Source organism: Anolis sagrei, chromosome 2 (genome assembly GCF_037176765.1).
Source record: "Anolis sagrei isolate rAnoSag1 chromosome 2, rAnoSag1.mat, whole genome shotgun sequence".
In the NCBI taxonomy this organism is placed as follows: Eukaryota; Metazoa; Chordata; class Lepidosauria; order Squamata; family Dactyloidae; genus Anolis; species Anolis sagrei.
This window is the reverse complement of record NC_090022.1, coordinates 85,342,723-85,368,568: the sequence shown is the minus strand read 5'-3', so window position 1 is coordinate 85,368,568 and position 25,846 is coordinate 85,342,723. Positions and strand designations below refer to the sequence as shown.

Here is a 25,846-nt window from a genome sequence, read left to right as displayed (position 1 = left end):
CACATGAGAAGCTGGAGCTGACAGATGGGAGCTCACCCCATCCCTGGATTCGAACCACTGATCTTTCGGTCAGCAGTCCTGCCGGCAACTCATTGGCCTGTAGAGCCCAGTTTAGGTGGTTCTGTTCACCTTGGAGGTGGAGTTTGCAGATTCGGTTTGCACTGTCTGCCAGGGCTTTAATGGTGCTTCTTGTGTAACCATCTTTACATGAAACCATTTTGATAAATACTGGTTTGAAACTGCACTCAATGGCGAGTGCAAGAAAACCCCATCAAACTCAAGCTTGTTTTCTGCTGCCCTGGAGACTAGGACACAGAACAATGGCTTCAAACTACAAGAAAGGAGATTCCATGTGAACATTAGGAAGAATTTCCTGACTGTGAGAGCTGTTCAGCAGTGGAACTCTGCTCAGGAATGTGGTGGAGGCTCCTTCTTTGGAGGCTTTTAAGCAGGGGCTGGATGGCCATCTGTCAGGGGTGCTTTGAATGCGATTTTCCTGCTTCTTGGCTGAATGGGGTTGGACTACTAGATGGTCCACGAGGTCTCTTCCAACTCTAGGATTCATGCCATGAGTGGGTGGGCAACTTGAAGGCACACACTGCATCTCCTGCAATGGCACTCTGGGATGTATGGAGAGGTTCAAATAGTCCTCTCACTCTTCCACTCCATTTCCTTCCCAAACTGACCCCCGGAATCCAGTGTCTGTTGAATCTCGTCCTCTCTGGATGCCTGGGCTGGCGAGGAGCTAGTCTGGCCTTTCTTTTAACCCACCTAAGTTTCCCTTGCGTCTATTGGGACTCCCCCACCTCCAGCTTCCCGAATCGTGGCTTCGTATCCCGAGCTCCCATTCCACGCGAGTTCTACGTGGATCCCAATTCTGACCGGGGGGTGGGGGGATTTGGTGGGAATGGCCCTCCAAAGGCGCCCATTCCTCGGAGAGGGACACCTCCCTCCTCCTCCTTTCCCCCTCCCTCCTTATTGGGACTCCCCCACTCCCAACTTCGTACCCTGAGGTCCCATTCCACGCGAGTTCTGCGTGGATCCCAATTGTGGCCGGGGGGCGGCGCCTGGGATTTGGTGGGAATGGCCCTCCAAAGGCACCCCTTCCTCGGCCAAGGACACCTCCTTCCTCCTCCTCCTTTCCCCCTCCCTCCTTCTCTCTGGGCGGGCTGCTCCAGCAACCTTGGCCCGGCCGGGAGGGAAGAAGGGAGGGAGGCTCAGTGGGTGGAGACTCGGGAAAAGGGAGGAAGGGGGCGGATCGCAGCGGAGGAAGAGGCAGCCAGAAAGAGAGAGAGAGAGAGAGAAGGAGGGAGGCTTGTTTGGTATTGCCCTCTCGCCAAAGGATCCCCGCAGCAGCAGCAGCAACAACGGCAGTAGGAGAAGCTCCTCTTCTGCAGCGGCCTTAAAGGCGACGTCGCCGCCGGTGCATCCTCCAGCCCCGGGTCGAAGGGCTCTCTCTCCGCCTGACTCATAATTGCTGCCTCCTCCCTCCCTCGCTCCGTCCCTCCCTGCCCGTTTCCTTGGGCTCTTCAGGTGCTGCGCCTCTCCGGAGCCTTGCAGACAACAGGTACGACTTGAAAGCAGCAGCCTGAGCTTGCTTTACCGGCGAATGAATGGGCGCCGCGAGGACGCGCGTGCAGCCAAGCAGCCTCAGCAGTTCGGCGCTTGCTTTGCTTGCTTTGCTTGCAGGCCCGGCTGGGGCGCGAGCCTCGTTTTGGGCGCGCGCGCGCGGTAGAGAGAGAGAGATTGGAGCAGGACTCAGGCCTCGCTTGGCTGGGGAAAGGAGGAGGAGGGGAGAGAGGGGATTCGCTCTGAGGTTTTGGGGTAAAGAAGAAGGGGGCCGCTCTATGGGGACAAAGGCGGGAGGGGCCTGGAGGGGGGCTTCAGGCTCCCCCAGCCTCCCTTCCTCTCTCTCTCTCTCTCTCTTTCCTACCGCTTCTAAGGGAGGCGTTCTCCTGCCAAGCATGCATCGCTACAAATGTATCTGCCCTCCTCCCTCTCCCCGGCCTTGCTTGCCTCCTTGGGATTCTAGGACGCTGCTATTCCGGCTCCCAAATGTGAAAGCAACGGGAGGGGCACCTTTCAATCCCATCTGCTAGGGAGGCCAGAGGTTTCTTTGGCTCTCTCTCCTCTCTTTTTCTCCTCCCCATCCCATAGAAATGCCTGAGCATTGGTCAAACTTTTGCCTGCCTCAGTGTCTTCTTGGGACCCATGTGCTTGTTGGGGGGCGATGGGGAGAAACGGGAGGGAGAGGCTTTGGGGCTGGATCTACCCTGCCATAATGTAGAATGCATTGAACTGTATTGCATGGGTCTACACCAGGCATGGGCAAACTTAGGCCCTCCAGGTGTTTTGGGACTTCAATTTCCACAATTCCCGGTCTCAGGCCCTTTTCTTTTCCCCCTCAGCCCATGCTTCGTCTATACTGACCATAATACGTTCCCAAACTGCATTATATGGCAGGGTAGATCCTGAGAAATCATGTAGTCTCTGGTGACCTTTGAGGAGTGGAGAAATGAGTTGGTTTTCTTTGCATTTCTGTCTTTTCTTCTCCCCTCTTTTAGTATATTTATTTTTATTGGTAAATAAATATCTGGGCAAAATGGAGTATTGTGTTGTTTTCATCTTCAGGTGCATCTCCGCTGTAGAACGATTGCAGTTTAACACATCTTTCACATCTCAATAGTAATCTGTATAAATAAAAATGTAATGTTCGTTTGTGGGATTAACATAACTCAAAAACCACTGGACAAATTGACACCACATTTGGACACAATACACCTGTCAGACCAACAATGACCATTACTCATAAAAATACAAAAAAAACACAGCTTAAAAGCCAAAAAAACCAAAAATTGCATTACAACACATGCACAAAACCACACATATATACAAATATACACGCACTAAACACATATACACAGACTGGGCCACAGTATGCATGCTCAAGACCACATATATAACAAACACACATATATACACATATACACAAATATATACACACAAAACACATATAGACAGACTGGACCACAACAACGCTTGACAGAGGATGGCTAGTAATAATAATAAAACTTTATTTCTAGACCTCACCTTTCTCCCGAAAGGGACTCGCGGCAGTTTACAGCACAAAAACAGGCAAACATTCAATGCCTTGCAGTGGTTCTCAACCTGTGGGTCCCCAGATGTTTTGGCCTTCATCTCCCAGAAATCCTAACATCTGGTAAACTGGCTGGGATTTCTGGGAGTTGTAGGCCAAAACACCTGGGGACTCACAGGTTGTAAACCACTGCCTTACAAAGTAACAAACAACATCAGGAATAATACAAAATAATACACACTAAATGCAATGAACTTACAATGAAATAAATTAAATGCCGAGGTGGAAGATATTCCATTTAGAAAATAAACTAGGATGTGTAAACATTAAGCATATATCGTCAAAGACTTCCATGGCCGGAATCACCGGGGAGTTGTAGGTTTATCGGGCTCTGGCCATATTCTAGAAGCATTCACTCCTGACATTTCACCTGCCTCTATGGCAGGCATCCTCAGAGGTTTATATAATTAAAAACAGTTACACGTGACTTGCATATGAAATGGCTAACACAGGTGTTTATTAAAATGTGTCCTAGCCAGCATATAGTGCAAATACTATGGAATCATGGGAGCTGTAGTTTGATGAGACACCAGCCCTCATTGACAGGCAATGCTAAAGACCTTGTATAACTCCCAACTCCCAGCATCTCATAGCATCCTTCTGGGAGGCTTTCCTTATGTCCCTGCATGGGGAGCTGAAGCTGACAGAGGGAGCTCATCTGTGCTCTCCCTGGATTTGAGCCTCTGACCTGTCAGTCTTCAGTCCTGCCAGCACAAGGATGGTAAAACATCAAACATCTAGGCGTCCCCCGCGGCAACGTCCTTGCAGACACACCAGCAACAACTTGAAGTTTCTCAAGTCACTCCTGACACACACACACAAATCCCATAGCATTGAGCCAGGGCAATTAAAGTGGTGTCAAGGTGCATTAATTTGACAGCGTAGATACATCCTCAGGCCTTTCCTTCCTTTTTGTATTTTTGATATATTCTTTTGTAAATAAATAGGGCCTGGCTTTTCCCCTCAGTCATTCAGAATTTCACTTCTTGGAATCCAAGTGTTTGTTGGGGGGTGATGGGGAGAAACAGGAGGGAGGGGCATTAGGGCTGGTTCTACCCTGCCATAATTTGGATTGCACTGACCTGTATTGTATGGGTATACACCAGAATTTAACTTGGAGCTTTCTCAGTCCCAAGATCCCCCTTCTCACTCACCAGCAAGTCAAGTACAAATTGTGTTTGTCCCTTCCAAACCTGGAGAATGTTGTTTTCCCCCAATTGCTCAGATAAGAGATCCCTTCGCTTGCCAAGGCAGATCTTAAAAATATGAAAACAGGGCATCCATAAATATCAATTTGAAATAATACTTGGTGCTTAGATTGCTTTTCATCTTCAAAGTGCTTTCACACTCATTAACTGATCCTCTCAGCATCCATTGGATGGCAGCTTAACCTGGAATGATTTATACTGAATATCAAAGGGAGACGCTTCCTAATGCTGTCTTGTGTTTATGAGTGTTGCTTTATTCTTCAGCAGTAAGCTCATGCCTGAAGCTGGAATTTCTTTGTCAGGAAAGGCTGCATCCCAGTATTGAAGATAAGGGAAGAGTTGTCAAAGTAGCTGTCCATGCAAGGGATGAAAATAAAAAGGCCAGGAAACTCATGTTGGATTCTGTGCTGCCTATTCTGTTGTTATATAGGATGTCAAAAGAAAGGAGACGTATCATGAGAGGGCAGGGAGGTTAAACTAATTTCCTTCCACTTTAACACAAAAAGATTGATCATAAAATTCCATTACTCCTTCTGACAAACAAAGAAAATTGAGCCATTTGTTTAAATGTTTTGTTGTCGTCAATGGTATTCAATACCGTATTGCATTAAATTGATCAGTTTTGTACGGAGAGCTAGTTATCCTTTGCTGAGGCATGTAAGCTAATGGCAAGCTCCTGGAAAAGGTTGATCTTAAAGCATTCTGGCTAAGTTCTTACAATGCTTCTCGGATGCAAAATCCTGATGTATATAAACACCAGACTGCAACATTAGGCATTTTCATCAGTGCAGTACAAACTGTTTATCCAAATGAGTATTAAATATGATTGGGGTGTTCACCCTGGTGAGAGCATCATTGCAAAAGCCCCTTAATGAAAAGTGGAATTGATTACATGGGACAAGAGCATTGGCATCATTTGCAAGTAGGCAGTAATGAAGAAATATATGAAATCTATGTACAGGCAGTGAACCCTCCAGGTAATGAGACTGTCCCTCTTACATTTGGATGCATTGAATGATTCAAGCCTTAAAATATCAAGTGCATTTGCTGATAGCCAGAATTATGATATCTCATCCTGCCACTAATTATGGGGAAATATTATTAATATTTTTTTCATGTCAGAAGCAACTTGAGAAACTATAAGTTGCTTCTGGTGTGAGAGAATTGGCAGTCTGCAAGGATGTTGCCCAGAGGACACACAAATGCTTCACCATCCTGTGGGAGGCTTCTCTCATGTCCCCGCATGGGATGCTGGAGCTGACAGATGGGAGCTCACCCTGCTCCCTGAATTCAAACCACCAACATTTTGGTTAGTAGTCATGCTGGCAACCCACTGTACCACTGGGAACTCATAATAATAATAATAACAACAACAATAATAATACCATAGTACCATAAAATGAAGAATTATCTCAGTCATATTATATGTCTTTTGAGTGTTAGATCTTCCGTGGGTATCACACATGTTTCAATTGTTTTGCAACAACGTTCTTTGCTTGGTTTGGGGAGAGGTGGTGATCAGAAATTAGGAACAGCTGTTGTGCCCTTCGTTCCCCTTTCCAAACACCATAAGCATAACGAAGAGTTTCTTCAAAAGATGGCATCTGTTGCCTTCTCTCTGTGCTGGCATCTGAGCATGAGCCTTGCCAAGAGCTGCCCTCCTGCTGCTGCTCTTGAATTACTCCGGGTATCCCAGAGATTCTTGGCTGGAGAAAGGGTTTGATGGCAACCCCTTGATTCATTCCTCCAGGAAAGAGCTGTTGTTTGTAAAATGTGAGAAGCGAGATTGGGGACATCAGAGCTCGGAAGAGGATGAATTGTGTGGTGGCTCTTGGTGGTGGTCTGGCTCACACTAGGATCCAGTCTAAGACCTCAAATTGGCATCAACCTGGAGGCACTTCTCCCTCTCCCCTTCTGTCTGCATGGTTTAGCAGAATAAAAAGTACTTTCCTTCTTCAGAGATAACTATTGACTCCATAAAGCCTTAATCCCGTAGTGCTTTTCTGCTCTTCCTTCTTCAAAAGGTGCTCTCTGAGGATTTATGGGAAGGAAAAAGCTCGCATGAATATAATACGTGTAAGCATAAATATGAAGTGGCAATAGCTGTCTTGGTAGAGCCAGGTGCTTCTAGCATTGATCAGGGCTTTCTTTCAGGGACCTGTCACAAAACAAAATAGGCTACCTTTCTGGAAGCCAAAGTAAGCTCTTCTAGCAGCACCTTGACAAAAAGAATAGTGGATAAGATCCTCTTAAGACATCCCTGCTGGGGTAAGGGAGAGAGACAAGCAAAGAAATTACATTAATTAAACATGCAAGATTAAAGAAACGCAGCAAATTGCAGGAGTGCATTGGCTTAACATTCCACACTTTTTGTAACTGCAAGTCTTTGTGCTGCTTTTGCTTGAGTCTTAAACAAAGCACTATATAATTCCAAATGGAAGGCCCACCCTAGCATTTGAATTACAACAGCCTTTATAAACTGATGCTGGGGTGTCTCTTTTGTGTGAGGTTTCAGGAAGATAAACTTGTTTGGTCATTTTCTGTCTTGGTAACTAGCAATAGACATGAATCTCACTTCAGTGGGTTTACACTGAGGAAAGATAAGGCTATCATTGTCTTAATTCCTCAAAACCGCTCAATTTATGTCATTGTGGGGTGACTTCAACTTGTTTCTGATTTTACGGTAACTTAATATAGATTTTAAACCACTAAGCTGCTTTGAATCCGAGGAGTGGGGTGAGCTCCTGCTGTTAGCTCCAGCTTCTGCCAATCTAGCAGTTTGAAAACATGCAAATGTGAGTAGCTCAATAGTACCGCTTCTGCAGGAAGGTAACGGCGCTCCATGCAGTCATGCTGACCACATGACTTAGGAGGTGTCTATGGACCATGCTGGCTCTTCGGCTTAGAAATGGAGATGAGCACCACCCCCCAGAGTGGGACTCAACTAGACTTCACGTCAAGGGGAAACCTTTACCATTAATATAGAGTTTTCTTGGCAGTATTTGTTGAGAAGTCGATTGCCTTTCTCAAAGTCTGAGGGAGTGTGACTTACCCAAGGTCAACAGTGAGCTTCCATGGCTAACTGAGGATTCAAACCCTGGTTGCAGTCTAATCCTGAAACTGCAGCCCCATGCTGGCTCTTTAGTTCATATAATAGTTGATCAAAATGAAAAGGATGTAATAGTTCTATGTATTTCTAAGTTCTAATTTTATGTGTAAAGAAGGAGACAGCAATTGGAATATAGACATAATTGGAAAGGAAGGTATGAGTGTACCAAGGGCATGAGTGTTGCCTTGGGGCACTGCATGTCCTACAGAGATTTGGAGGAGGGAGGATTTCCTCTCTTCACTGGTACAACATACACATTTTCAAGATTTTCTTTTCAAACTCAAGCAGTAAAAATGTGCTTTTTTCATGAAAGTTTGGGGTTCCGGTTGATATCTCTTTGGTTTACAGTTCAGAAAATAGGAAGTCACAGTGGTGCAATGAGTTAAACCCTTGTGCCAGCTCCTATCTGTCAGCTCCAGTTTCCCATACAGGGACATTAGAGAAGCCTCCCACAGGATGATAAAACATCCAGGCACCCCCTGTGCAGCGTCCTTGCAGATGGCCAATTCTCTCACACCAGAAGTGACTTGTTTCTCAAGTCGCTCCTGACACACACACACACACACACACACAAGTTCAGAAAGTCAACTGATATTACTTGGACATAACCATGTGGTTATCCCTCTGTTTTCTCCAGAAATATATAGAGTTGTATTGCGGTCCAGTCGATGTTTTTTTAATGACGAATTTCAAACTTCCACTTTATATCTAATTTTTGTTTTGTGCGTTTTAATGTGTATTTTGTGGAAATATGTTTTAATATTAATATGTGTGTTCTGTGGAGTATTTTAAATTATTATGTGTTTTCATTATGTGTTTTTGCAATGTTGTAACCCACCTCGTGCTGTGAGGAGAGGCGGTGAAGAAATAATAATAATAATAATAATAATAATTATTATTATTATGAGAAGCTGGTTTTCAACATAGACTACCTAAACCTCTAATACATTGAGGGTAGAAATATTGAAACTGCTGCCAGGTCAAACCTCACAATGTGATATCCTGATGTTGCTGTGTGCCTTCTGATTTATGGTGAGCCTAAGGTGAACTGGACATGGGATTTTCTTGGCAAGATTTGGTCAAAAGTAGTTTGTGCCTTCCTCTGAGGCTGAGTGTGTGTGTGACTTGCCCAAGGTGCCATAATGCGTTTCCATGCTAGAACGAGGATTTAAACCCTGGTCTCCAGAAGCATAGTCCAGTGCTCAAGCCACCAGATCACATGGCTCTCATCCTGCTGAATAAACAAAGTCAAATACTTTGTGGAAGCTGTAGTGATTCATGTGGTGTGGCAAAGTTGGGAAGGAATATATATGTATCACAATATAGCCTTAGGCTATATTGTGATACAGTAATTTGGTTATGGATTTATATGGTTGGATTCCTGAGGATAAAGTCACGAAGAGGCTGTCAAATATTAAAACATGCACTGTCCTGGGCAGAGATAGACAAGTTCTGTTTGCTAAATTTAACTGTACATCAGACAGTGGCTGAATGTCAAAAAGGACCTCCGTGCATAGGGTTTGGATAAGTTAATCTTCGCGGTACCTCCTTAAGAGTTTTGGTCCAAAATATTTTTTTTCAAATTTAATAATGTAGGCAATCCACACCTTAGGGGGAAGAGAAAGAGAACTATGAAAGCAAGGGAGATGTGTAGATAAGGGCTTTAATCCTTTGTGTTAGTTTAATCTAATTCTTTCCTCTGACTCTCTTCTATTCAATTTTACATACAGTCTTTCTGGCTTGGTGGTCGTTTGGGTAGAATAGAATATAGCAATATTGATACTCTGTACAAAAACAGAGAAGCAGTGTGGTATACTGGGACACCAGGTTTTGAATCCCTCTTTCAGCCATGGAAACCCACTGGGTGACCTTGCCAGAGTCACATTCTCTCAGCTTCAGAGGAAGGCGAGGAAACCCCCCTCTGAATCACCCTGAACAAATCTTGCCAAGGGTTGGTTTATGGTTGTCATAAATTGGAAATAACCTGGTGGCATTTTCAACAATAACAACACAGCAAATTTTAGGAAAGAACAAAAAAAAGTGATTGTCGTGTGTTGAAAAAGCAAGCCTTTTTTGGGAGAAAGGTCCTTTTAGTAGGAAAGTGGCATACTTCCTTCACTTGATGCCTACCTCCAGAATTTGGAAAAGTTAGTCTTGACTCGTCTGGTATTTGTTTAAATACTTAGATTTGGGAGCATTTCCACAGCAGAATGGATTATTATGCCAGACTAGGTTTCACCCAAACAAATTCAACCTTCACCCCCAAACAGTGTGGGGTAGAATCGTTCTTCACAAACAAATAAAAAGGGAATAACAAAACCAAGTCAAAAACTTTGTGGAAGGAAATAAAGCCTGACTTCTCACTGGAGAGAAGGATATTAGAGGCAAAGATGAAGTACTTCAGCCAGATAATGAGAAGGCAGAAAAGCTTGGAGAAGAGAATGATGTTGGAGAAAATGGAAGGAAAAAGGAAGAGGGGCCAACCAAGGGCAGGATGGATGGGTGGTATCCTTGAAGTGACTGGCTTGACTTTGAAGGAACTGGGGATAGCCACAGCCAATGGGGAGCTCTGGCGTGGGCTGGTTCATTAGATCATGAAGAGTTGGAAGCAACTGATCAAATAAACAACAACAAACAAAACCAAAACAAAAGATTGGAGGTTCCCAACAATCTTGAACTTTGTTTTGAAAACTCCATTGTACATTACATATTCAATATGCAGTGATTATAAAGAGATAATAATAATACACTTTATTTATATTCCGCTTTATTTTCCCGGTGGTACTCAGAGCAGATTACAGTCAACATATAAAGGAAACGTTCAATGCCTTTTACACGAGCAACAACATACAATACACTGATAAGGTAAAGGCCTTCCCCTTTTTTTCAACTTTGGCATTTGGAGGCGATGCTCAACTCTGTTCATGGGGAGGTGCTCTTGTTCCATTTTCCATGCCAAAGGAGTCTGCTGTCTCTGATTTCTTTGCTGGCATGTCTGCATGGGGCACCCTTTTACCTTCCCGCTGAGGTGGTATCTAATTGATCTACTCACATTGCATGCTTTCAAACTGCTAGATTGGCAGAAGCTAGGACTGACAGTCTGGAGCTCACCCCGACTTGCGGCTTTGAACTGCTAACCCTCCGTTCAGCAGCTTTTCCTGCAGCTAGTGGCATAACCCTAATTAGACTAGACCCAGTGAAATGACTAGGCTTTGCTAATCTCAATTTTAGATCTACTTTAGTATTGGATTTTACCCTAAATGTGAACAACTTTGACAGACCACTGGAAGTAAGGGATAAGCCAGTATGGTTTTTGGTGCGGCTAAATGGTGCCTAAATACTAGAGATTTTTACTATTATTCTTAAAATATATAGTTTTATAGATGGACAGTTTTTACCACTTTGAGTCATGTCGTGGGAGAAAGGTAAGATCTAAAAATAAAAAATCACTTAGAGCAGAGAGTCGGCTAATCTGTTGCTTTTACAAAGTTACCATGATAGTAATATATGATGGACTGTGAATGGCAAAGAAGTCATGCTGATAAAATATTAAAGCAAGTTTTTCACAAGGCCAATTTTCACAGAGAAGACTTTAGGCTGCTAAAGCAGCCCATTAGCTTAAAATGTTAATGTTAAGATGTTAACATGAAATGTTTTTGTCCCTACTTGTGGTTGGAAGTATTTGTAACATAGGCCAGTCTGACAAATGAATTGAATCTGCTATCAAACCATGAGCAGTTTGGACACTTCTCCTTTATGCTTGTTTTTAAGGTCAGCAAGAACGGCCATTTTATTAAGGCATGTGAGCCTTTCTAATTGTTGTCACTGTAAAATACTATTTCTTGTCAATCTGTGGTTTGAGAACAGATTATGATTTTGGATAACATTTTCTTCTGTTAACTAGAAGTGAGAATTTGTAACAGGGAAATGCATATTGGTACAGTATTTATTATAATCACAAAAGCATTGTAGATCAGTAGTATGACATCTGAACTGAACTCAGTTATCTGTGTGTGTCATCCCATAAACATTAAAATATGAGATACAAGATTGAAAAGTGCATTTAGCACCCATTGAACATAGTATTTGTCACCGGCATGTATTCAGATGTCACAATAAGCCGTAGCCTGTTGGGATGAGAATGTGTCTCCCACTTTGCATGCAAGAGAGGGTTTCTTTTTTTACACTTCCACTTAGGTTTGCAACAAAGTACAATTTCCTGTTCTGGATAACACAAACCATATCTGATTAAAAAATCAGGATATTAAAATATGCTTTCTTGATTTTAGCCATGGGAAACGGCTTTGTTTCAGAAGTTTTAATCAATTTCCCCTCATGGCTAAAAGAATAGGGAGAAGGAGAGGCAATATGCAAACTGTTTTGGCATGGCTTGGTTGTATATCTGGTTGTATATCTATCAGAGGTCGGTTAGTGGAATGTGTAAGGTCTTTAAGGCTAAAAATACTATGGTGCTGACATCTGCCAGTAATTCATTTTCACTTGTCTCCCAAACATTTTACATCACAGTTCAGATATTACTGGCAAGTCTTCCTGAACTATAAAAAGTAGGATCTGTGAATATCAAAAAGGCTTGTGACATAGCATAATATACACAATCCAGTTGTTTCTAACAGTTTTTTCTCTCCTCATGAACTATACTGACTATGGAAGCTTTGACGCTAACAAGGAAATGTGAACAATCCCAGATCTGTGTATTTCAGCAGTTTGGAAAATAAAACCATTGTTTTCCAGATAATTTTATCCTTTTCTCTATTTGTAAAAAGAGGGAGTATTCACCAGCTACAATAAGCTTCTGGTTTTTGAATGAACACTGGGAAGCAAGCTGCTACAGGGTATGAAATGTAAGAAAGTCTGTGTCCCTTTATTCTGCAGAAGAAATTCATTTGGTGTACAGAATAATGGTACAATTGTTGGAATTTCCCTAGATACATGGGAATTGATAGATGTGTTGGCTTTTCAGTTTCTACCTTCCTTCTGGAAAATTAGATTGTGTCTGCAGCATTGTTACTTTTCAAAATTAGTGTTTTAATGAAGCTGTTCCAGAAAAACAGTTTTGCTTTCTATATTTTCTCTGGGACTATTTTGAAGTCTAGCCATCATTATTGGTATAAATATTTACCAACCAGGTTATTTTAAATACTGCTTTTAGCTCCTCACAGCATTTAAATACAAATAAGTCCACAAAGTGATTGTAAATCAGGGTGTTGGTGGAATTTCACTTACTGTCATACTGTGACCAATTGTCAGCTTATCTCAGTGGTTCTCAACCTATAGGTCCCCAGATGTTTTGGTCTTCAACTCCCAGAAATCCTAACAGCTGGTAAACTGGCTGGGATTTCTGGGAGTTGTAGGCCAAAACACTGGGGACCCACAGGTTGAGAACCACTGGTCTAGCCCTTCATTTTTCCTTCATTTATAGGAAAAGAGATGATATAATCTATTTAGAGGCATGAAAGTGAGAAGAAGCAAGAGTACATACTTTCTCCTGAATTGCAGCAAGTGAAGGTTGGAATACACAAAGCTTGGCCAGAAAAAAACCAGTTGAACTGGTGTTCTTGGAGTTATGCCAAACTATCAGTGCTGACTTCAGAAGTATAATGATAGCTTCAGTCTGTGCAAACCGGTTCATCATTTGGAATTTAAAAGGAACAAGGATATATTCCCTAATGAAATTGGCTCTTAATTGCTTAATCTGTCTGAAATACTGTAATATAGAAATGCAGTCAACCCTCCACATTTGCTGGGGTTAGGGCAGGCATGGGCAAACTTTGGCCCTCCAGGTGTTTTGGACTCCAACGCCCACAATTCCTAACAGCCTAATGGTTAGGGGCATAGGACCCCTGTGAAAGTGAAAAACCATGATTTAAAAAAATCCTTTAAAAAAAACTTGAGAGAGTACCTTTTTAGGAATCACTAAGTCTGACTACTATGCTGTAGTCAGCTTTCTGTGAGAATTGACTCGGGGACCTACAAATTACTACAAAAGTGTTTTTTTCTAAGAATCCCTACATTCTCCAGCATGACTTTATTCTCACCTTCCAGCAGAAGTTGACCGTAGAATTGTACTGAAAGACCTAGAAATTTCTAGAGAGAACATTTAAATCAAATTCACTCATGATCAGATCTGCAAAAGTCAAACCTGCAAAAGTGGAGATCCAACTGTAGTACATTTTTCCTTCCTTGACCTGTCTGGACCTTTGCTTGTCCTAGAAAAAAAAAACCCAGGAAGGCATTTGCCTGCTTGTTACAGTGTCAGGGTCTGCAATACAGGCGAAGAGGAAGGTCTGCCAGGCCCAGCATCTGAGGCAGTGCAAAGCAGGGAACAACAACAGCTGCACTGACACTGAGAAAGCTACCCCTGCAGTACTGGACCAAGTGCCTCAGGCAAGGGGGAGTCCTGAGTTATCTCAGGACTGACTCAGTTAACTCAGGCACTTGGTCCTGAGGCACTTGGTCCTGTACTGCAGGGGTAGCTTCCTCATTGTCAGGCTGCTGCAGGTGTTGTTGTTCCCTGCTTTCCACTGCCTCAGATGCTGGGCCTGGCATCTTTGCCTGTATTGCAGACCCTGACATACAGTTCCCTAGTGCAGTGAACAATCTTTGCAAGCCTAGGACTCATCTTTAATGCCATCTGGCAGCATTGGGTCATCTTAAAGCTTTTAGCATGTTTTTACCATTTACCCTTCCCCCTCTTAAAATTGAATGAACAAAGACAACGGTGGGCTTGCTATTGGTTATGGCTGTTTTTTATGAGATCTGGAATCAATACTCATTACGTGAAGACATGTGCTTAATCAGGGTCAATGGACTTGTTACCACAGCTCCTCTCAGGCCTAGTTAGCACAGCTACTGGTGATGGATTATAGAAGTTGCAGTTCAGCAGGAACTGGTGAGCTACACTTCCCCATCCCTAATCTAAGTGTAGGAGTGGGTTGATATGCCATGAAATTATTTAAAAAGTATAATTCCTGAGACGATTAACAAATGTTACGCTATTTGGGGGGGGGGGGGAATCCCTTCAGGCGTAATCCATAATAATGTATCTGTAGTGAGAATGGTCCTTGGGAATGGAGGCCTATTTTGCTGAATTAGTGTGTCTAGTATGACATTTTGTCTTTTACAGCCAGATGCTGTGGAAAACCTACAAACAAGTGAAGATAGGAAGTTGATAGCCACTCCTCGGTATTTGTTTGGTTACTGGTGTGCCGTTGAATATGAAGCCTAGATGTTGGGCTTCTTGCCTAGCAGTCATAGACAGATGCTCCAATGCATGTGTTTGTGTATTTATTTTGCCTCCATAGTGGGGTCAGAGGGCACATTCCATTTGCCACGAGTCTCTCCTTCTTTTTCTTCCTCCCTCTGAAATTTAAATAGGGAGGGAGCCATCTGCTTTCACATCTGTCAGCCAGCCTGGCAGATACCTTTCCTTTTAGCAAAAGGAATGCTAGAGTCACAGAAGTCTCTTGTGTAACTTTGTGGTGGTGGCAGTAACCACTGGTAGAGCAGAGAAACAAATTGTGCCTGAGAGGCAATGTAGTGGAATGGTTTGAGCATTGGATAGGTTCAGGATCTTACATACTCAGTATGAGACTTTGGGTCAGTTGCTGTCTTTCAGCCTGCCCTGCCTAACAAGAATGTCATCAAGATGAAATAGGAGAAAGAGAACAATGTATGCCACGTTGAGCTTGTTGAAAGGTAGGATGTCAATGTGACAATAAAAATATATACGGTATATATTGCTTTTCATGTATTCAGCCAACTAGGGAATCATCAGATATTGTCCAAACATCTGCCTTCATCAACCCTATTCTAGTGCATATAATGCTTAAAAATGGGTTTTGCTCTAAAGGTGTTTGGTGCATTTAATCCAGTTTTTCTGTTCTGACCCCCCTGCCGCAGGATATTGTGAAGTAAGTGACCTTGGTAACCATTAGTTCATTCTACCCTTAGCTTAATTGGCAGACATATCGTGCTGTCCCCACAGGCAATCCAAAGTAATAGGAGGGTTAACTGGAAGTGATTTAGTGAGTATATTGGCTACCTGGTTGGCTTGTTACCTTGGAGTTATTGACTGGTGTCTAGTTGAACCATGTGCATCCGCTTTGTTCTTCTTATGCTTATCTTCTAGTTTTTGATGTTGTCAGGTGCCAATCAGTTTCCTGCCGCCTTGTTCCACGTCCTTTCAGCAATTACTAGACTTCCTTCCATATCTCTTGACAGCTGTTCTTGCTGGCATGATTTTCCAAAACCCAGCTAGACTGTCCTTCGAATGTCTCTGGTCTCCTCTCCCTGGCCCGACCCAGTTTCCTGGCTCCAGCCTTGTTTGTTTGTCCTTCAGCTTTTCACACTGATTTCTTGGCTCAAACTGTAATCCCAAATTGGATACAATTGTATTTTAGATAAACAGCAGCTACAGAACTATAGCCCAGTTTATAAAAATCATTCTCTTATTTGCACCCCAGTTTTCTTTCTAAATGTACAACTTGGCATGTCAGTCATTAATATTCAGCTTGCCATTATTGTACAACATACGTGTTCACTTGTACATGTATGTGAGTGAGGGAGGTGGAGAAATAGAATATGCAGTGAAATCATTTTTTATGATTAGCAGAACTGGGAATTATGGGAAAGGTTTCTCTGTACATACTTGGACTATCTTATACAGATACACATATGTATGCCTGTGTAAAGTGTTGTACATTAATGACTGCCATTGTAAGTGACATATTAGGAATAAAAGTTGAAACGGTGTGGTTATGAAACAGAAATTATACAAGCCGAGCTGTTGTTTTTTTTTGGGGGGGGGGGGGTTGGGGGTTGGGATATTTAATCCTCCCTCCCCATACCTAAAGGGCGAGTGTGTGCATGAGAGTGTATTTAACTGGCACTGAAATGGTAAACATCTTGGACAAACATCAAAATGTTGCCTTCCTTCGGAATAGGAACTTTACAATTGGGAACACTTACTGAAACAACTTCAGTTGCTTGTAGATTGTAATCTTTATTTAAAGTTCAAAGCGCAGCCTATGAACCAGATCCAAGTGGAAGAGGTGGTTATTTGACTCACCGGTGCCTATCTTGATATTATTGGTTGCAATGCATTATGAATTTAGAACTGCAAAAGATGTACAGAAAGATGGCATCAAAAGATTTTGGTGAAAAACCCCATATTTTGCCTTCAACATATTTTAGGAATAGAAATAACCAAAATGTCAACATTAGACAAATTTAGCCATGTTGGCTGATTTGTATGCATCCTTGTAAGACTGGGAAGGGACTTGCTTATAGAAGACTGGGAATGAGAGAGAGAGAGATTTTTTGTGTCAGGAGCGACTTGAGAAACTGAAAGTTACTTCTGGTGTGAGAGAATTGGCAATCTACAAGGACGTTGCCCTGGGGAACATCTGGATGTTTTACCATCCTGTGGGATGCTTATCTCATTTCCCCACATGAGAAGCTGGAGCTGACAGATGGGAGCTCACTCCGCTTCCTGGATTCAAACTGTTGACCTTTTGGTCAGCAGTTCTGCTGGCACAAGGGTTTAACCCATTGCGCGGCTGGGGGCTACTTTATTGAGATCAGTTGGTGGGATTATCCTTATTGAAATCATATTTGTTCTATTCTACTGTGTTGGTTTTAATATACAGTCTGAGTCAACATTATGGGTTGCAATGGACATACGGAAAAAATAAATACAGGTGAATTAAATGTACACAACGTGTTTCAAAAACACAAAAGTCCAAATGTTATAAAGGTCTCTAAAGACACTAGGTATGTCTATGCTAAATGGATTTTTTTTGGGGGGGAGGGGGGTAAATATACATAGAACAGATGGGATTCAGGCTGCTCTCTAGCTGTTGTTGGACTGCTGTTTCCTTATAGCTGTCAAAGCCAAAGGCGAGGAATGCTGGGAATTGCAGTGCAATGACATCTGGAAGATCCCATTATTCTCACCCAATGTTTGGACTTTACATACAGTAAAGTGATAATACAGAACATGAAACCAGACTCACTTTTAAGAATAAAACTTTATGTTTGAAAGGGGGAATTTTGGCTTATGGTATTCTGAAGTGTTATGTGAAAAGGGCGAGGAGGGAGACGATGCATCTCATTTTGTCAGTTCTTGGATAAAAATACTTGTAACTTCTGAAATCATGTAACTTGACATTAAATGTTTTAAAATATGTGGCACATTTGCTCAAGCATTTTCATTGAAAGCCTGTTTCTTAAAGTATTTTGAATTTAACCTTTTTAAAAATGAAAATGGTCAATATTCTATTTTCATATACTGTCCTGATAACCTGCAGTTGAGCTTGACTTGATCCCTACAACAGGAAAAACATTGTGGGAATTTGGGAATACTGAAACACTGCAGGTTAGTTTGTGAGGTCAAAGAGGACTGAACATCCTACTAGACAATCTATGCCTAAAGTCTATAAAGCCCTGTATGGTTCTGGCCCAGCTTACTTATCCGAACGTGTCTCCCTCTATGTTCCACCTTGCAGTCTAAGATCTGCTGGGGAGGCCCTGCTCTTGGTCTCACTGGCTTTGCAAACACGGCTGGTGGGGACGAGGGACAGGGCCTTCTCGGTGGTGACCCCCTGCTTGTGGAATTCCCTCCCCAGTGAGATTAGATCAGCATCCTCCCTCCTTTCCTTCAGAAAAAAAACTAAAATCATGGTTTTGGAACCAGGCTTTCGGCTAGTGGGCGCAGCAGCATTCTGAACGTGAAACTGGATCTGACGACTGTTATGATAATGGGAAACGGCTATGTGATTATGTTATTAGGTGATTATATAATTAATTGTTACTGTTTTTTAACCTTCTATGTATTTATGATTTTATATTGATGTTTATTGATATTGTGGCATCGAATTGCTGCCTATGTTAGCTGCTCTGAGTCTCCCTCCAGGGGTTGAGAAGGGCGGGGTAAAAATGCTGTTAAATAAATAAATTGGGGCCCAGTAATTTAATATGCATCCTATTTTATTTTATTTTATTTTATTTTATTTTTATTTATTTAAATAAATAAATTGTATACTGCTTTTCTCACCCCAGGGGGAGACTCAAAGTGGGCTTCCAACATATTTTTGGTAAAATTTAATGCCTCACATACATATGAAACCTAGCATAAAACAACAATAACATATAACTATCGATTAGATCATAAAAAGTAACAACATTTAGACATTAAAACGTGGAGTTAAAAACATATTAATGTAAACGTTAAAATCACATAATCCAAAAATCATGGACCAGGGCCATTCCAGATATCAAATACCATTTGCACATAATTCCTGATCATTCCTTGTATTGCTTTCTGCCCAAAGACTTGGTCCCATAGCCAAGTTTTTACTTCTTTTCCGAAGGCCAGGCAGGAGGGAGCTGATCTAATTGGGGAGGGAGTTCCATAGTCGAGGAGCCACCACTCAGAAGGCCCTGTCTTGTCCCCACCAGTCACATCTGTGAGGGGGGTGGGAACGAGAGCGGGCCTCTCTGGATGATCCTAACCAGTAGTAATTGGTAGATACAGAAATGGTCTCATCATTGCAACACAGTAATTTTAGTTACTGTTATTCTTCTTGGTATTCTCTAATATGGATAAAATCTGTTTTGCCCTGCTTGCTTAGAGTTGCAAACATTTCCTTCTGGGTCATGAGAACGCCTTATCACTCATATTCCTTTGTGACATATAAGGGTATAATCTGCTAATAAGGGTTTTTTTGTACTGATCAAACATTTTGTTCTCCTTCTGCAAGGTTGGATGGAATTAAAAAAAAGAAAAAACGATGAACCACATTTTCCCAAGCAAGCTAGGATTTTTCTTGTCTGATTGAGCACTCAAGCACTGAAGTGTTCAGTACAAGCTTGTCTTTTCAAACACAAGTAGAGACAGAGGGAAAGAATAAGACCCCACTCCTCCAGTTGACGGAGCATACTGTGTGCGTTGCAATGCATGTGTGGATCTCCATTGGAGTCACCTACTTCCAGCTGCAGAGCGAGAACTGATCTCTTTAGTTTCTACTAGTTTTCCTTGAGATTGTGACAGGACAAAACTAAGGTGTTTCATTGTGACAGGTACATGCTGCACGTGTCCACATCCCTCAAATACATTCATATTTTTGCAAGGCATTGTTCTGGCAACATTTCAATTCTTTGCCTTATGCAGGTTTTATAACTTCCTGGTTATATGCCAAGAGTTTGGAAAAGTTATAAATTTGGACTCTAGCTTCTAGAATTCCAGCTAGCATTCTGAGAATTATAGTCCAAAATAAGCACATTTTCAGTCTTGCCTCATCTAGCCCAATATTCTTCCCTTCTTTTCTCCCCCATCTCAGTGAAACATGGCACAGTTTTGTGTGTCTGTTAAATCAGTCAATATCCTATGCATTCTTCCATAGAATGAACTAGATTCTTTCTCAGTAACCTATAATCTGAATCTCCTTCAAAAACCAAGCCTTGCTTCCTTTGTCAATTGGAAGGGATTTTCAGTATTGCTGCATGCTCTGTTGAATTCGGTTGGGAAATCAGTGCAGCCAAGTTGAGTAGGGATCTTTAGTGGCACAAAAGACCATCAGGAGCAAATGCTTTTCTTAATACTGAACATCCTCATTTTTATTCTTTATCTTACCATGATCATCCATGATGCCCACCTTATCCGTGCATACCTTTCTGTGTTGTTTAGCTAGGATTGTAACTTCCAAGAAAGTAACACTGTCAAGAATTCTTCTATTTGTATAAGAGTCTCTTACAGAAATCTGTCCTATGCCTCTAAGTAGATGTACAGTTAGTATACAAAAGGCATGTGGGTAGTTTGTGTTCTTACATTGCATAAATACTATATTAGCTGCAAACCAAAATTCTTTTAAATGTTTTAGCAGCTAGTTAAAATGCATGGCTGTTCAAAAGCATGAATTTTAAAATTGTCACATTTGGTTTTTAGATCCAAACATCCCTGTTTTATGTGGTTCTTTCTGAATTTTGATTGTTATTATTAAAAGACAGAACTCTGTTGGTTTCTGTTTCTAATTATAACTCCAATTCTTTACTAAGTTTTTCATATAAAATGCCAAGGGACTTTGAAAACTTCCATTTTTACTTGCTGTGTTTTCCTTCTTAAGGTCCCTTTCCTTTTGTGCAACTTAATCTTTCCTTCTACCCCCCCCCCCTTTTTTTTTGGTCAGTCAATACAAGTGAAGTTCTAGTCACTTCATTGAGATTTACTACCAAGTAGTTGAGCATTTGGGATGGAGAACTAACAAGGCAATGGATTATGGCCAATGTAATGTAGCAAGCAATGTTCTGCCACTCAAATTTAAGTCTTGTTCTTATGTGTTCTGTGCTGTCTTTTAAAGTGAACAAATCTAGAATTTACCAGATGAAGAGAATAGCTGGATTTTAAGTTGTCCGTACAATATATCTATCTCTACTGCTTTCAAATTCACAATATACTGTAGTGTGTTGTGCATTTCTTCTCGCTGCTTCTCAGTGTTAACATGCAAGCAGCTTAGTAACAGGAATACTGCCAAAGCTTGTAAAATGTGGGAAAACAGCAACGTTATTTAATGGATACCAATGAATTGTTACTATAATGTATGCTTAGAGTGCACTTTGCAATATTTTCAATCTTAGTCTGCCCATAGTATTGGTCTACTTTGGCATCCCAGTGAATAAATATATGGCATCATTCTCATTTGAGGGGCGATTTGAGCAATACATATTCCAGCTTCAGAGGGAGGGGTGAAAAGAGCAGTAAGATGCAAGGCCTTTACCATCTTTGAAAATCAACAAAGTCAAGGTAGGGGGCTGGCTATAGGGAAAATGTGTCTTGGCTGTCAGAATTCTTTTTATGTGAATTCTGATCCCAAAGGAGTTAAGAGACCGTTCTTGAGAGTGTAATGAGGCTGGTGCCAAAGAAAGGAAGTCATACAAAGATAAGAGAGAGGGGGAAAGGATAGGAAAGCTATGGGGGCAATTATGGCTTTCCCTTCCCCTTTCTGGTCTTCCCTTGGCAGTTCTCTGTTGCTGTGCTTTGACAATGGGAGCAGATCAAGCCAGTCCAAAGTTCAGGACGGTTGTGAAGCATCTGCGAGTTGTCTGCAGCACAGACACATGAAGAGCTTATCAAGCAAGGGCACAGCCCGTTCTACTGTATTGTATTGTTCCGCTGCAAAAGCCACAGACGGTCAGGACGAGGTCTGCAGGGAATGAATCAATACCAGTGATGCTTCTAGCGCATGACTGCTGGCTGACCAGCTCTGAGATAGAGGGGATGACTTACTGTCAGTTGCAGAGTGCAGTTGAGGACTGGTTTTTTCCCCTTTGATGAAATTGATCACTTGAACATTCCCTAGGGCATCAGACTTCCTGTGGAACCTAGTGATCTGACCAGCCCCACCACCTGGACGTTGGCTGAGAAGTAGCTATTTATATATTTATTTATTTATTTATTTATTTATTTACGGTATTTATAGTCCACCTTTCTCAGCCATACGGTGACTCAAGGCGGGTTACAGATTGGCACAGTTCGATGCCAGGCATTTATAAAAGTGTCATCAAAAACAATCAACATTACAATATAAAACATAAATACAAAACGTTAAAACTTATAATCATCTGTGTCATCCTGTTAAAAACGTTATCCAGTAACATCATCTGGTCATTCCATGTTCATCATTCTAGTTCTGTGTTATCTATTCCGCTGCATTCTCAAAAGTTTGCTCAAAGACCAGATCTGTGCTTTGAAACTGAACTGAACTGTAGTGGCTTGGATTTTCTGCAGGTAGGCTCTCTCTATGCTGCCTAGCACCCCAATTCTGCAGTCTTTCTTTGGCTCTTGTTTTGTGCACCACATGACCAATCCACATCAAGTGACAATGAGTATTGCAAATGAAATGGCCTCAGTATATTCTTTCTTATTTGATTTCTGTGCTTTCCACACTTTCCCAGGGTTTATAGCTGATTTATCTTTATAATTAAATGACTCTAAATGTTTGGCACTGCAGCCCAGGAAGGAGTGGGATGTAACCTGATGAAAAATATTCATGCTGATGTTCTCTTATCTAACACAAGGAGGTGGTGAAATAATCTTCATGTACTGCTGAGATGTTTCCCCTGCTGTTCCTGGGCATTGCCAATTGGGCTTGAAGCAGAGTTGTGGCACAAGCATCACATCTTTTCTGCGCTTCTTGCTGACAAGAAAAAAAAATCCATGACATTGAGGGCATGTACAGTTGGTCAGCCACTGAAGGCTTAAAAATTATTATTAATTTTTTTTGCCATTGCAAAGTGAAACATTTTGGCATTGTTCTGTTGATGTAGTTTTTGTTAGTAGCAGTTGCTTCTCTGCAGTGGTTTCTAAATTAAATCACTAATAAGCTTGTTTGTCTTTCATTGTACAGTATTTTCATTGTTGGCAAGGAGAAAACCATAGCGACTGGCATTTTCTTGTATGCTCAGATTTTTATTCCTTGGCACTGGGTATGTAGTGCAAGCAGACAGGTTTGTCTTGAAGTGTATTAGATTTTTCTCTGTGATTACTATTTTCATATGTGAGATTCATCTGTGTTAAAAATAGTTAATTTGCTTGGTTTAACTTTGAGACTAAAGCACTGCACTTTGTTCTTTATACCCAAGCCACTTCACCACTTTATACCCGTTCCTTATCACCACCTTATATGGAGGCATATCTCTAGCACTCACTTTTTCCCAGCCTATTAAGTAGGGTTACGGAAAGAGGAAGAATAAGTGGAACATTGAGACTTACACTGTCATTGTTTTCCATAGAGAAACAAACATTTGTCCTGTGTTTAAGTCCTTCAGGATGCTACAAATCCCATTGTACATGACCCTGGGCCATGTTGTCTGGGGCTAATATGACTTGTTGGGCAACTCTTTGGAGAGGCACCAGATGGAGAAGGCAATGGTAGTGATTCTAGAATCTTGTGCAGTCTTTAGTGTTTTTCCTGATCAGTTTTCTTTTAAATCTGGGTAAGGGAAGGCACAAGAGAGAAGTCCGCAAAATGCAAGTTTATGAATCTTCATGATGATGATGATGATCATGCTTACACTGGCAGAAGTGTCTGACAGTGCTCTTTTCTTCCCATTATAAACACAGCCCACAATTAAGTAATTTAAGGGTAATATCAAGGTACTACTATACTATAAATAAATAGCTTAAATAGTCTAATTTTCTAACACCATATTATGATAAATTATGAGAGCCTATTACATTATGTAATAAATGGACAACAGATGACATCAAAATATTACACCGAAGCCAGGACATCTTAGACTGTGTATATGCCACTTGAGCTAAAACTTTAAAAAGTTAGCAAGATTTCCTAAATTAAGTTTTACTTCATGTGCAACATTTATTTATTTGAGTAATTAAATATCCATTGAATATTTATTCAAGTCAATGATGTATGAATTTTCTGTATGAAATGAATAGTGGTTCTGATCTGGGAACAAGTCTGTGGTGATTTAAGAAGTGTGACCCTTGCTGTAACCTGAGAAATATAGAAAATTTTAAACTGAGAATAAAAATCAGCACCAGCTCTACCTCTCATCTTGAGTATTAATAGTGTCTTCATTGCACAGCAAAGTTGTGTAAGAGGCCAATGTCATACTGGGTTCGGTATCTCCAAGGCTGACATAAGCTCAAGGATATGTCAAGTATGCCAAGGATAGCAAACTGTGATAAAACTGCGAGCTTTTGGGGAAAGCAGCTGAAAGGCACAAGGTGCTGAGGACATCCCTCTCTATGATTGGTTATTGTAGAAGTCATCTATAGGGGGATGCAGATACCAATGGGGTGTACTAGAAGTCTGCTGAGGAAACATCATACCAATGATACCAATCCCGCCTTTATTTTTGCAGTAAAGTCCTTCTGGACCTGCCTTCCTGTGATCCATGTGAAGGACAAAGGATCCAAAGGGAGGGGATCTGCTCTGTCCATGATGGTTTACATGGCCAGAAAATATACACTTATGCCAGTTGTTACACAGGGTTTACAAGGCAAATGCAAGTTTGCATGTGAATTAACATGTTTTAAAGTGCGATTGAAAGGAAGACAGTTTTTTCAGGGTAAGTGCTGCTCCTTCTATGGGCTCTGAGATCTGCCAGGGAGGTCCTCCTCTCGGTCCTACCTCCATCCCAAGTACGGTTGGTGGAGAGACGGTGGCAGGATATAAACAAAGATTATTATTATTATTATTATTATTATTATTAACAACCAGTGAAACAACACCATCATATTACAAGAAGAAAGTGTCAGCAGATCCAGATATTGCAGAACTAAAACCAGCAGGGAGAGGGAACTTCCAAGGGAGCAAGGAAATCCCCTCCATCAGTCCAAAACTTTCCAGTAAAAAAGGGTCAGCAATGACCAGTGAAAACAAGGGTGCAATTTTGTAGCTCCAAAGGCCTCTAAGAGAGATTGTTCAGCTAGTGAATGAGAGAAGTTGAACCATGAGACAAGATAAGGCCCAGCAATAAGGAGAAGAGAAAGGTGGGCTGATCTCCATCTATTTCTTAATGTTGCATTGCTTCCTTTTTATTTGCTCTCTCAAAGGAATTCAGTGAGAAGGAAGAGTGGAAAAGACACATGGTTATAAAAAGGACAAAGAAAACCATTTTCCTGCTCAGGCAAACTATTTCCTAATAAAAATGAGTGCTGTCAGTTCTTAATTGATGTGAAAAAAATGCTTCTGCTGTTCTTTTTTTTTTTCTAGTCACAAGAAGTAGCTTTCCAGAGTGTAGTCCAGACATGGTCAAACTTTGGCCCTCTAGAAATTGTGAGAGTTGAAGTCCAAAACACTTGGAGGGCCAAAGTTTGACCATGCCTGTTGTAACTAATAGTCCTACTGGGAAAAATCTTTTTTCTGTATCTTTGTTATGAGAAATGTCCTGTCTTTATCCTACTGAACACGATTTCTCTGCATACATTTGCCATATCAGACAGGGAGACAGTTTCCTCTCTGGATACGTCATATTGTGTTGCGATCAGGCGTGAGAGAGAGAGCGAACGAATTGTAAGTAGGTGCAAGTCCTCTTATGTATGTGCAGTGGGTTGTCTCTGATTTTTTCCCCTTCCACTTACACCTTCTTGTGCTGTGTTTAAAAGCTGCTCTGGAGAGTCCCCCTCATGCCTCCCCCCCCCCATCTCGGGTATAGGTTTTTTTTGGCAGCTTTTAGTTGGAAAAGGGTCTTTGAAGCCTCATTGCGTATGCAAACGTCTTCTTTGAAGGCTATTGGATGCCAGCCATTGTGTGTGCTTTACCCTGCTCTGAACTTTTAAAGACTGAGCGAAGGCCTACTCTTGTGAATATTCACTCGAAAGCAAGCTTC

At 41.6% G+C, this 25,846-nt stretch overlaps 1 protein-coding gene across 1 annotated transcript in view; it reads left to right on the top strand.

The window, feature by feature from the left end:
* The first annotated feature begins 1,159 nt into the window (after positions 1-1,159).
* The window catches only part of NDST1 (N-deacetylase and N-sulfotransferase 1), a 111,615-nt gene continuing 86,928 nt past the window's right edge, over positions 1,160-25,846 (top strand). Inside the window, exon 1 of the mRNA XM_060765450.2 lies at positions 1,160-1,567. The gene's annotated coding sequence lies outside the window, so the exon portion shown is untranslated. The remainder of the gene's footprint in view (positions 1,568-25,846) is intronic.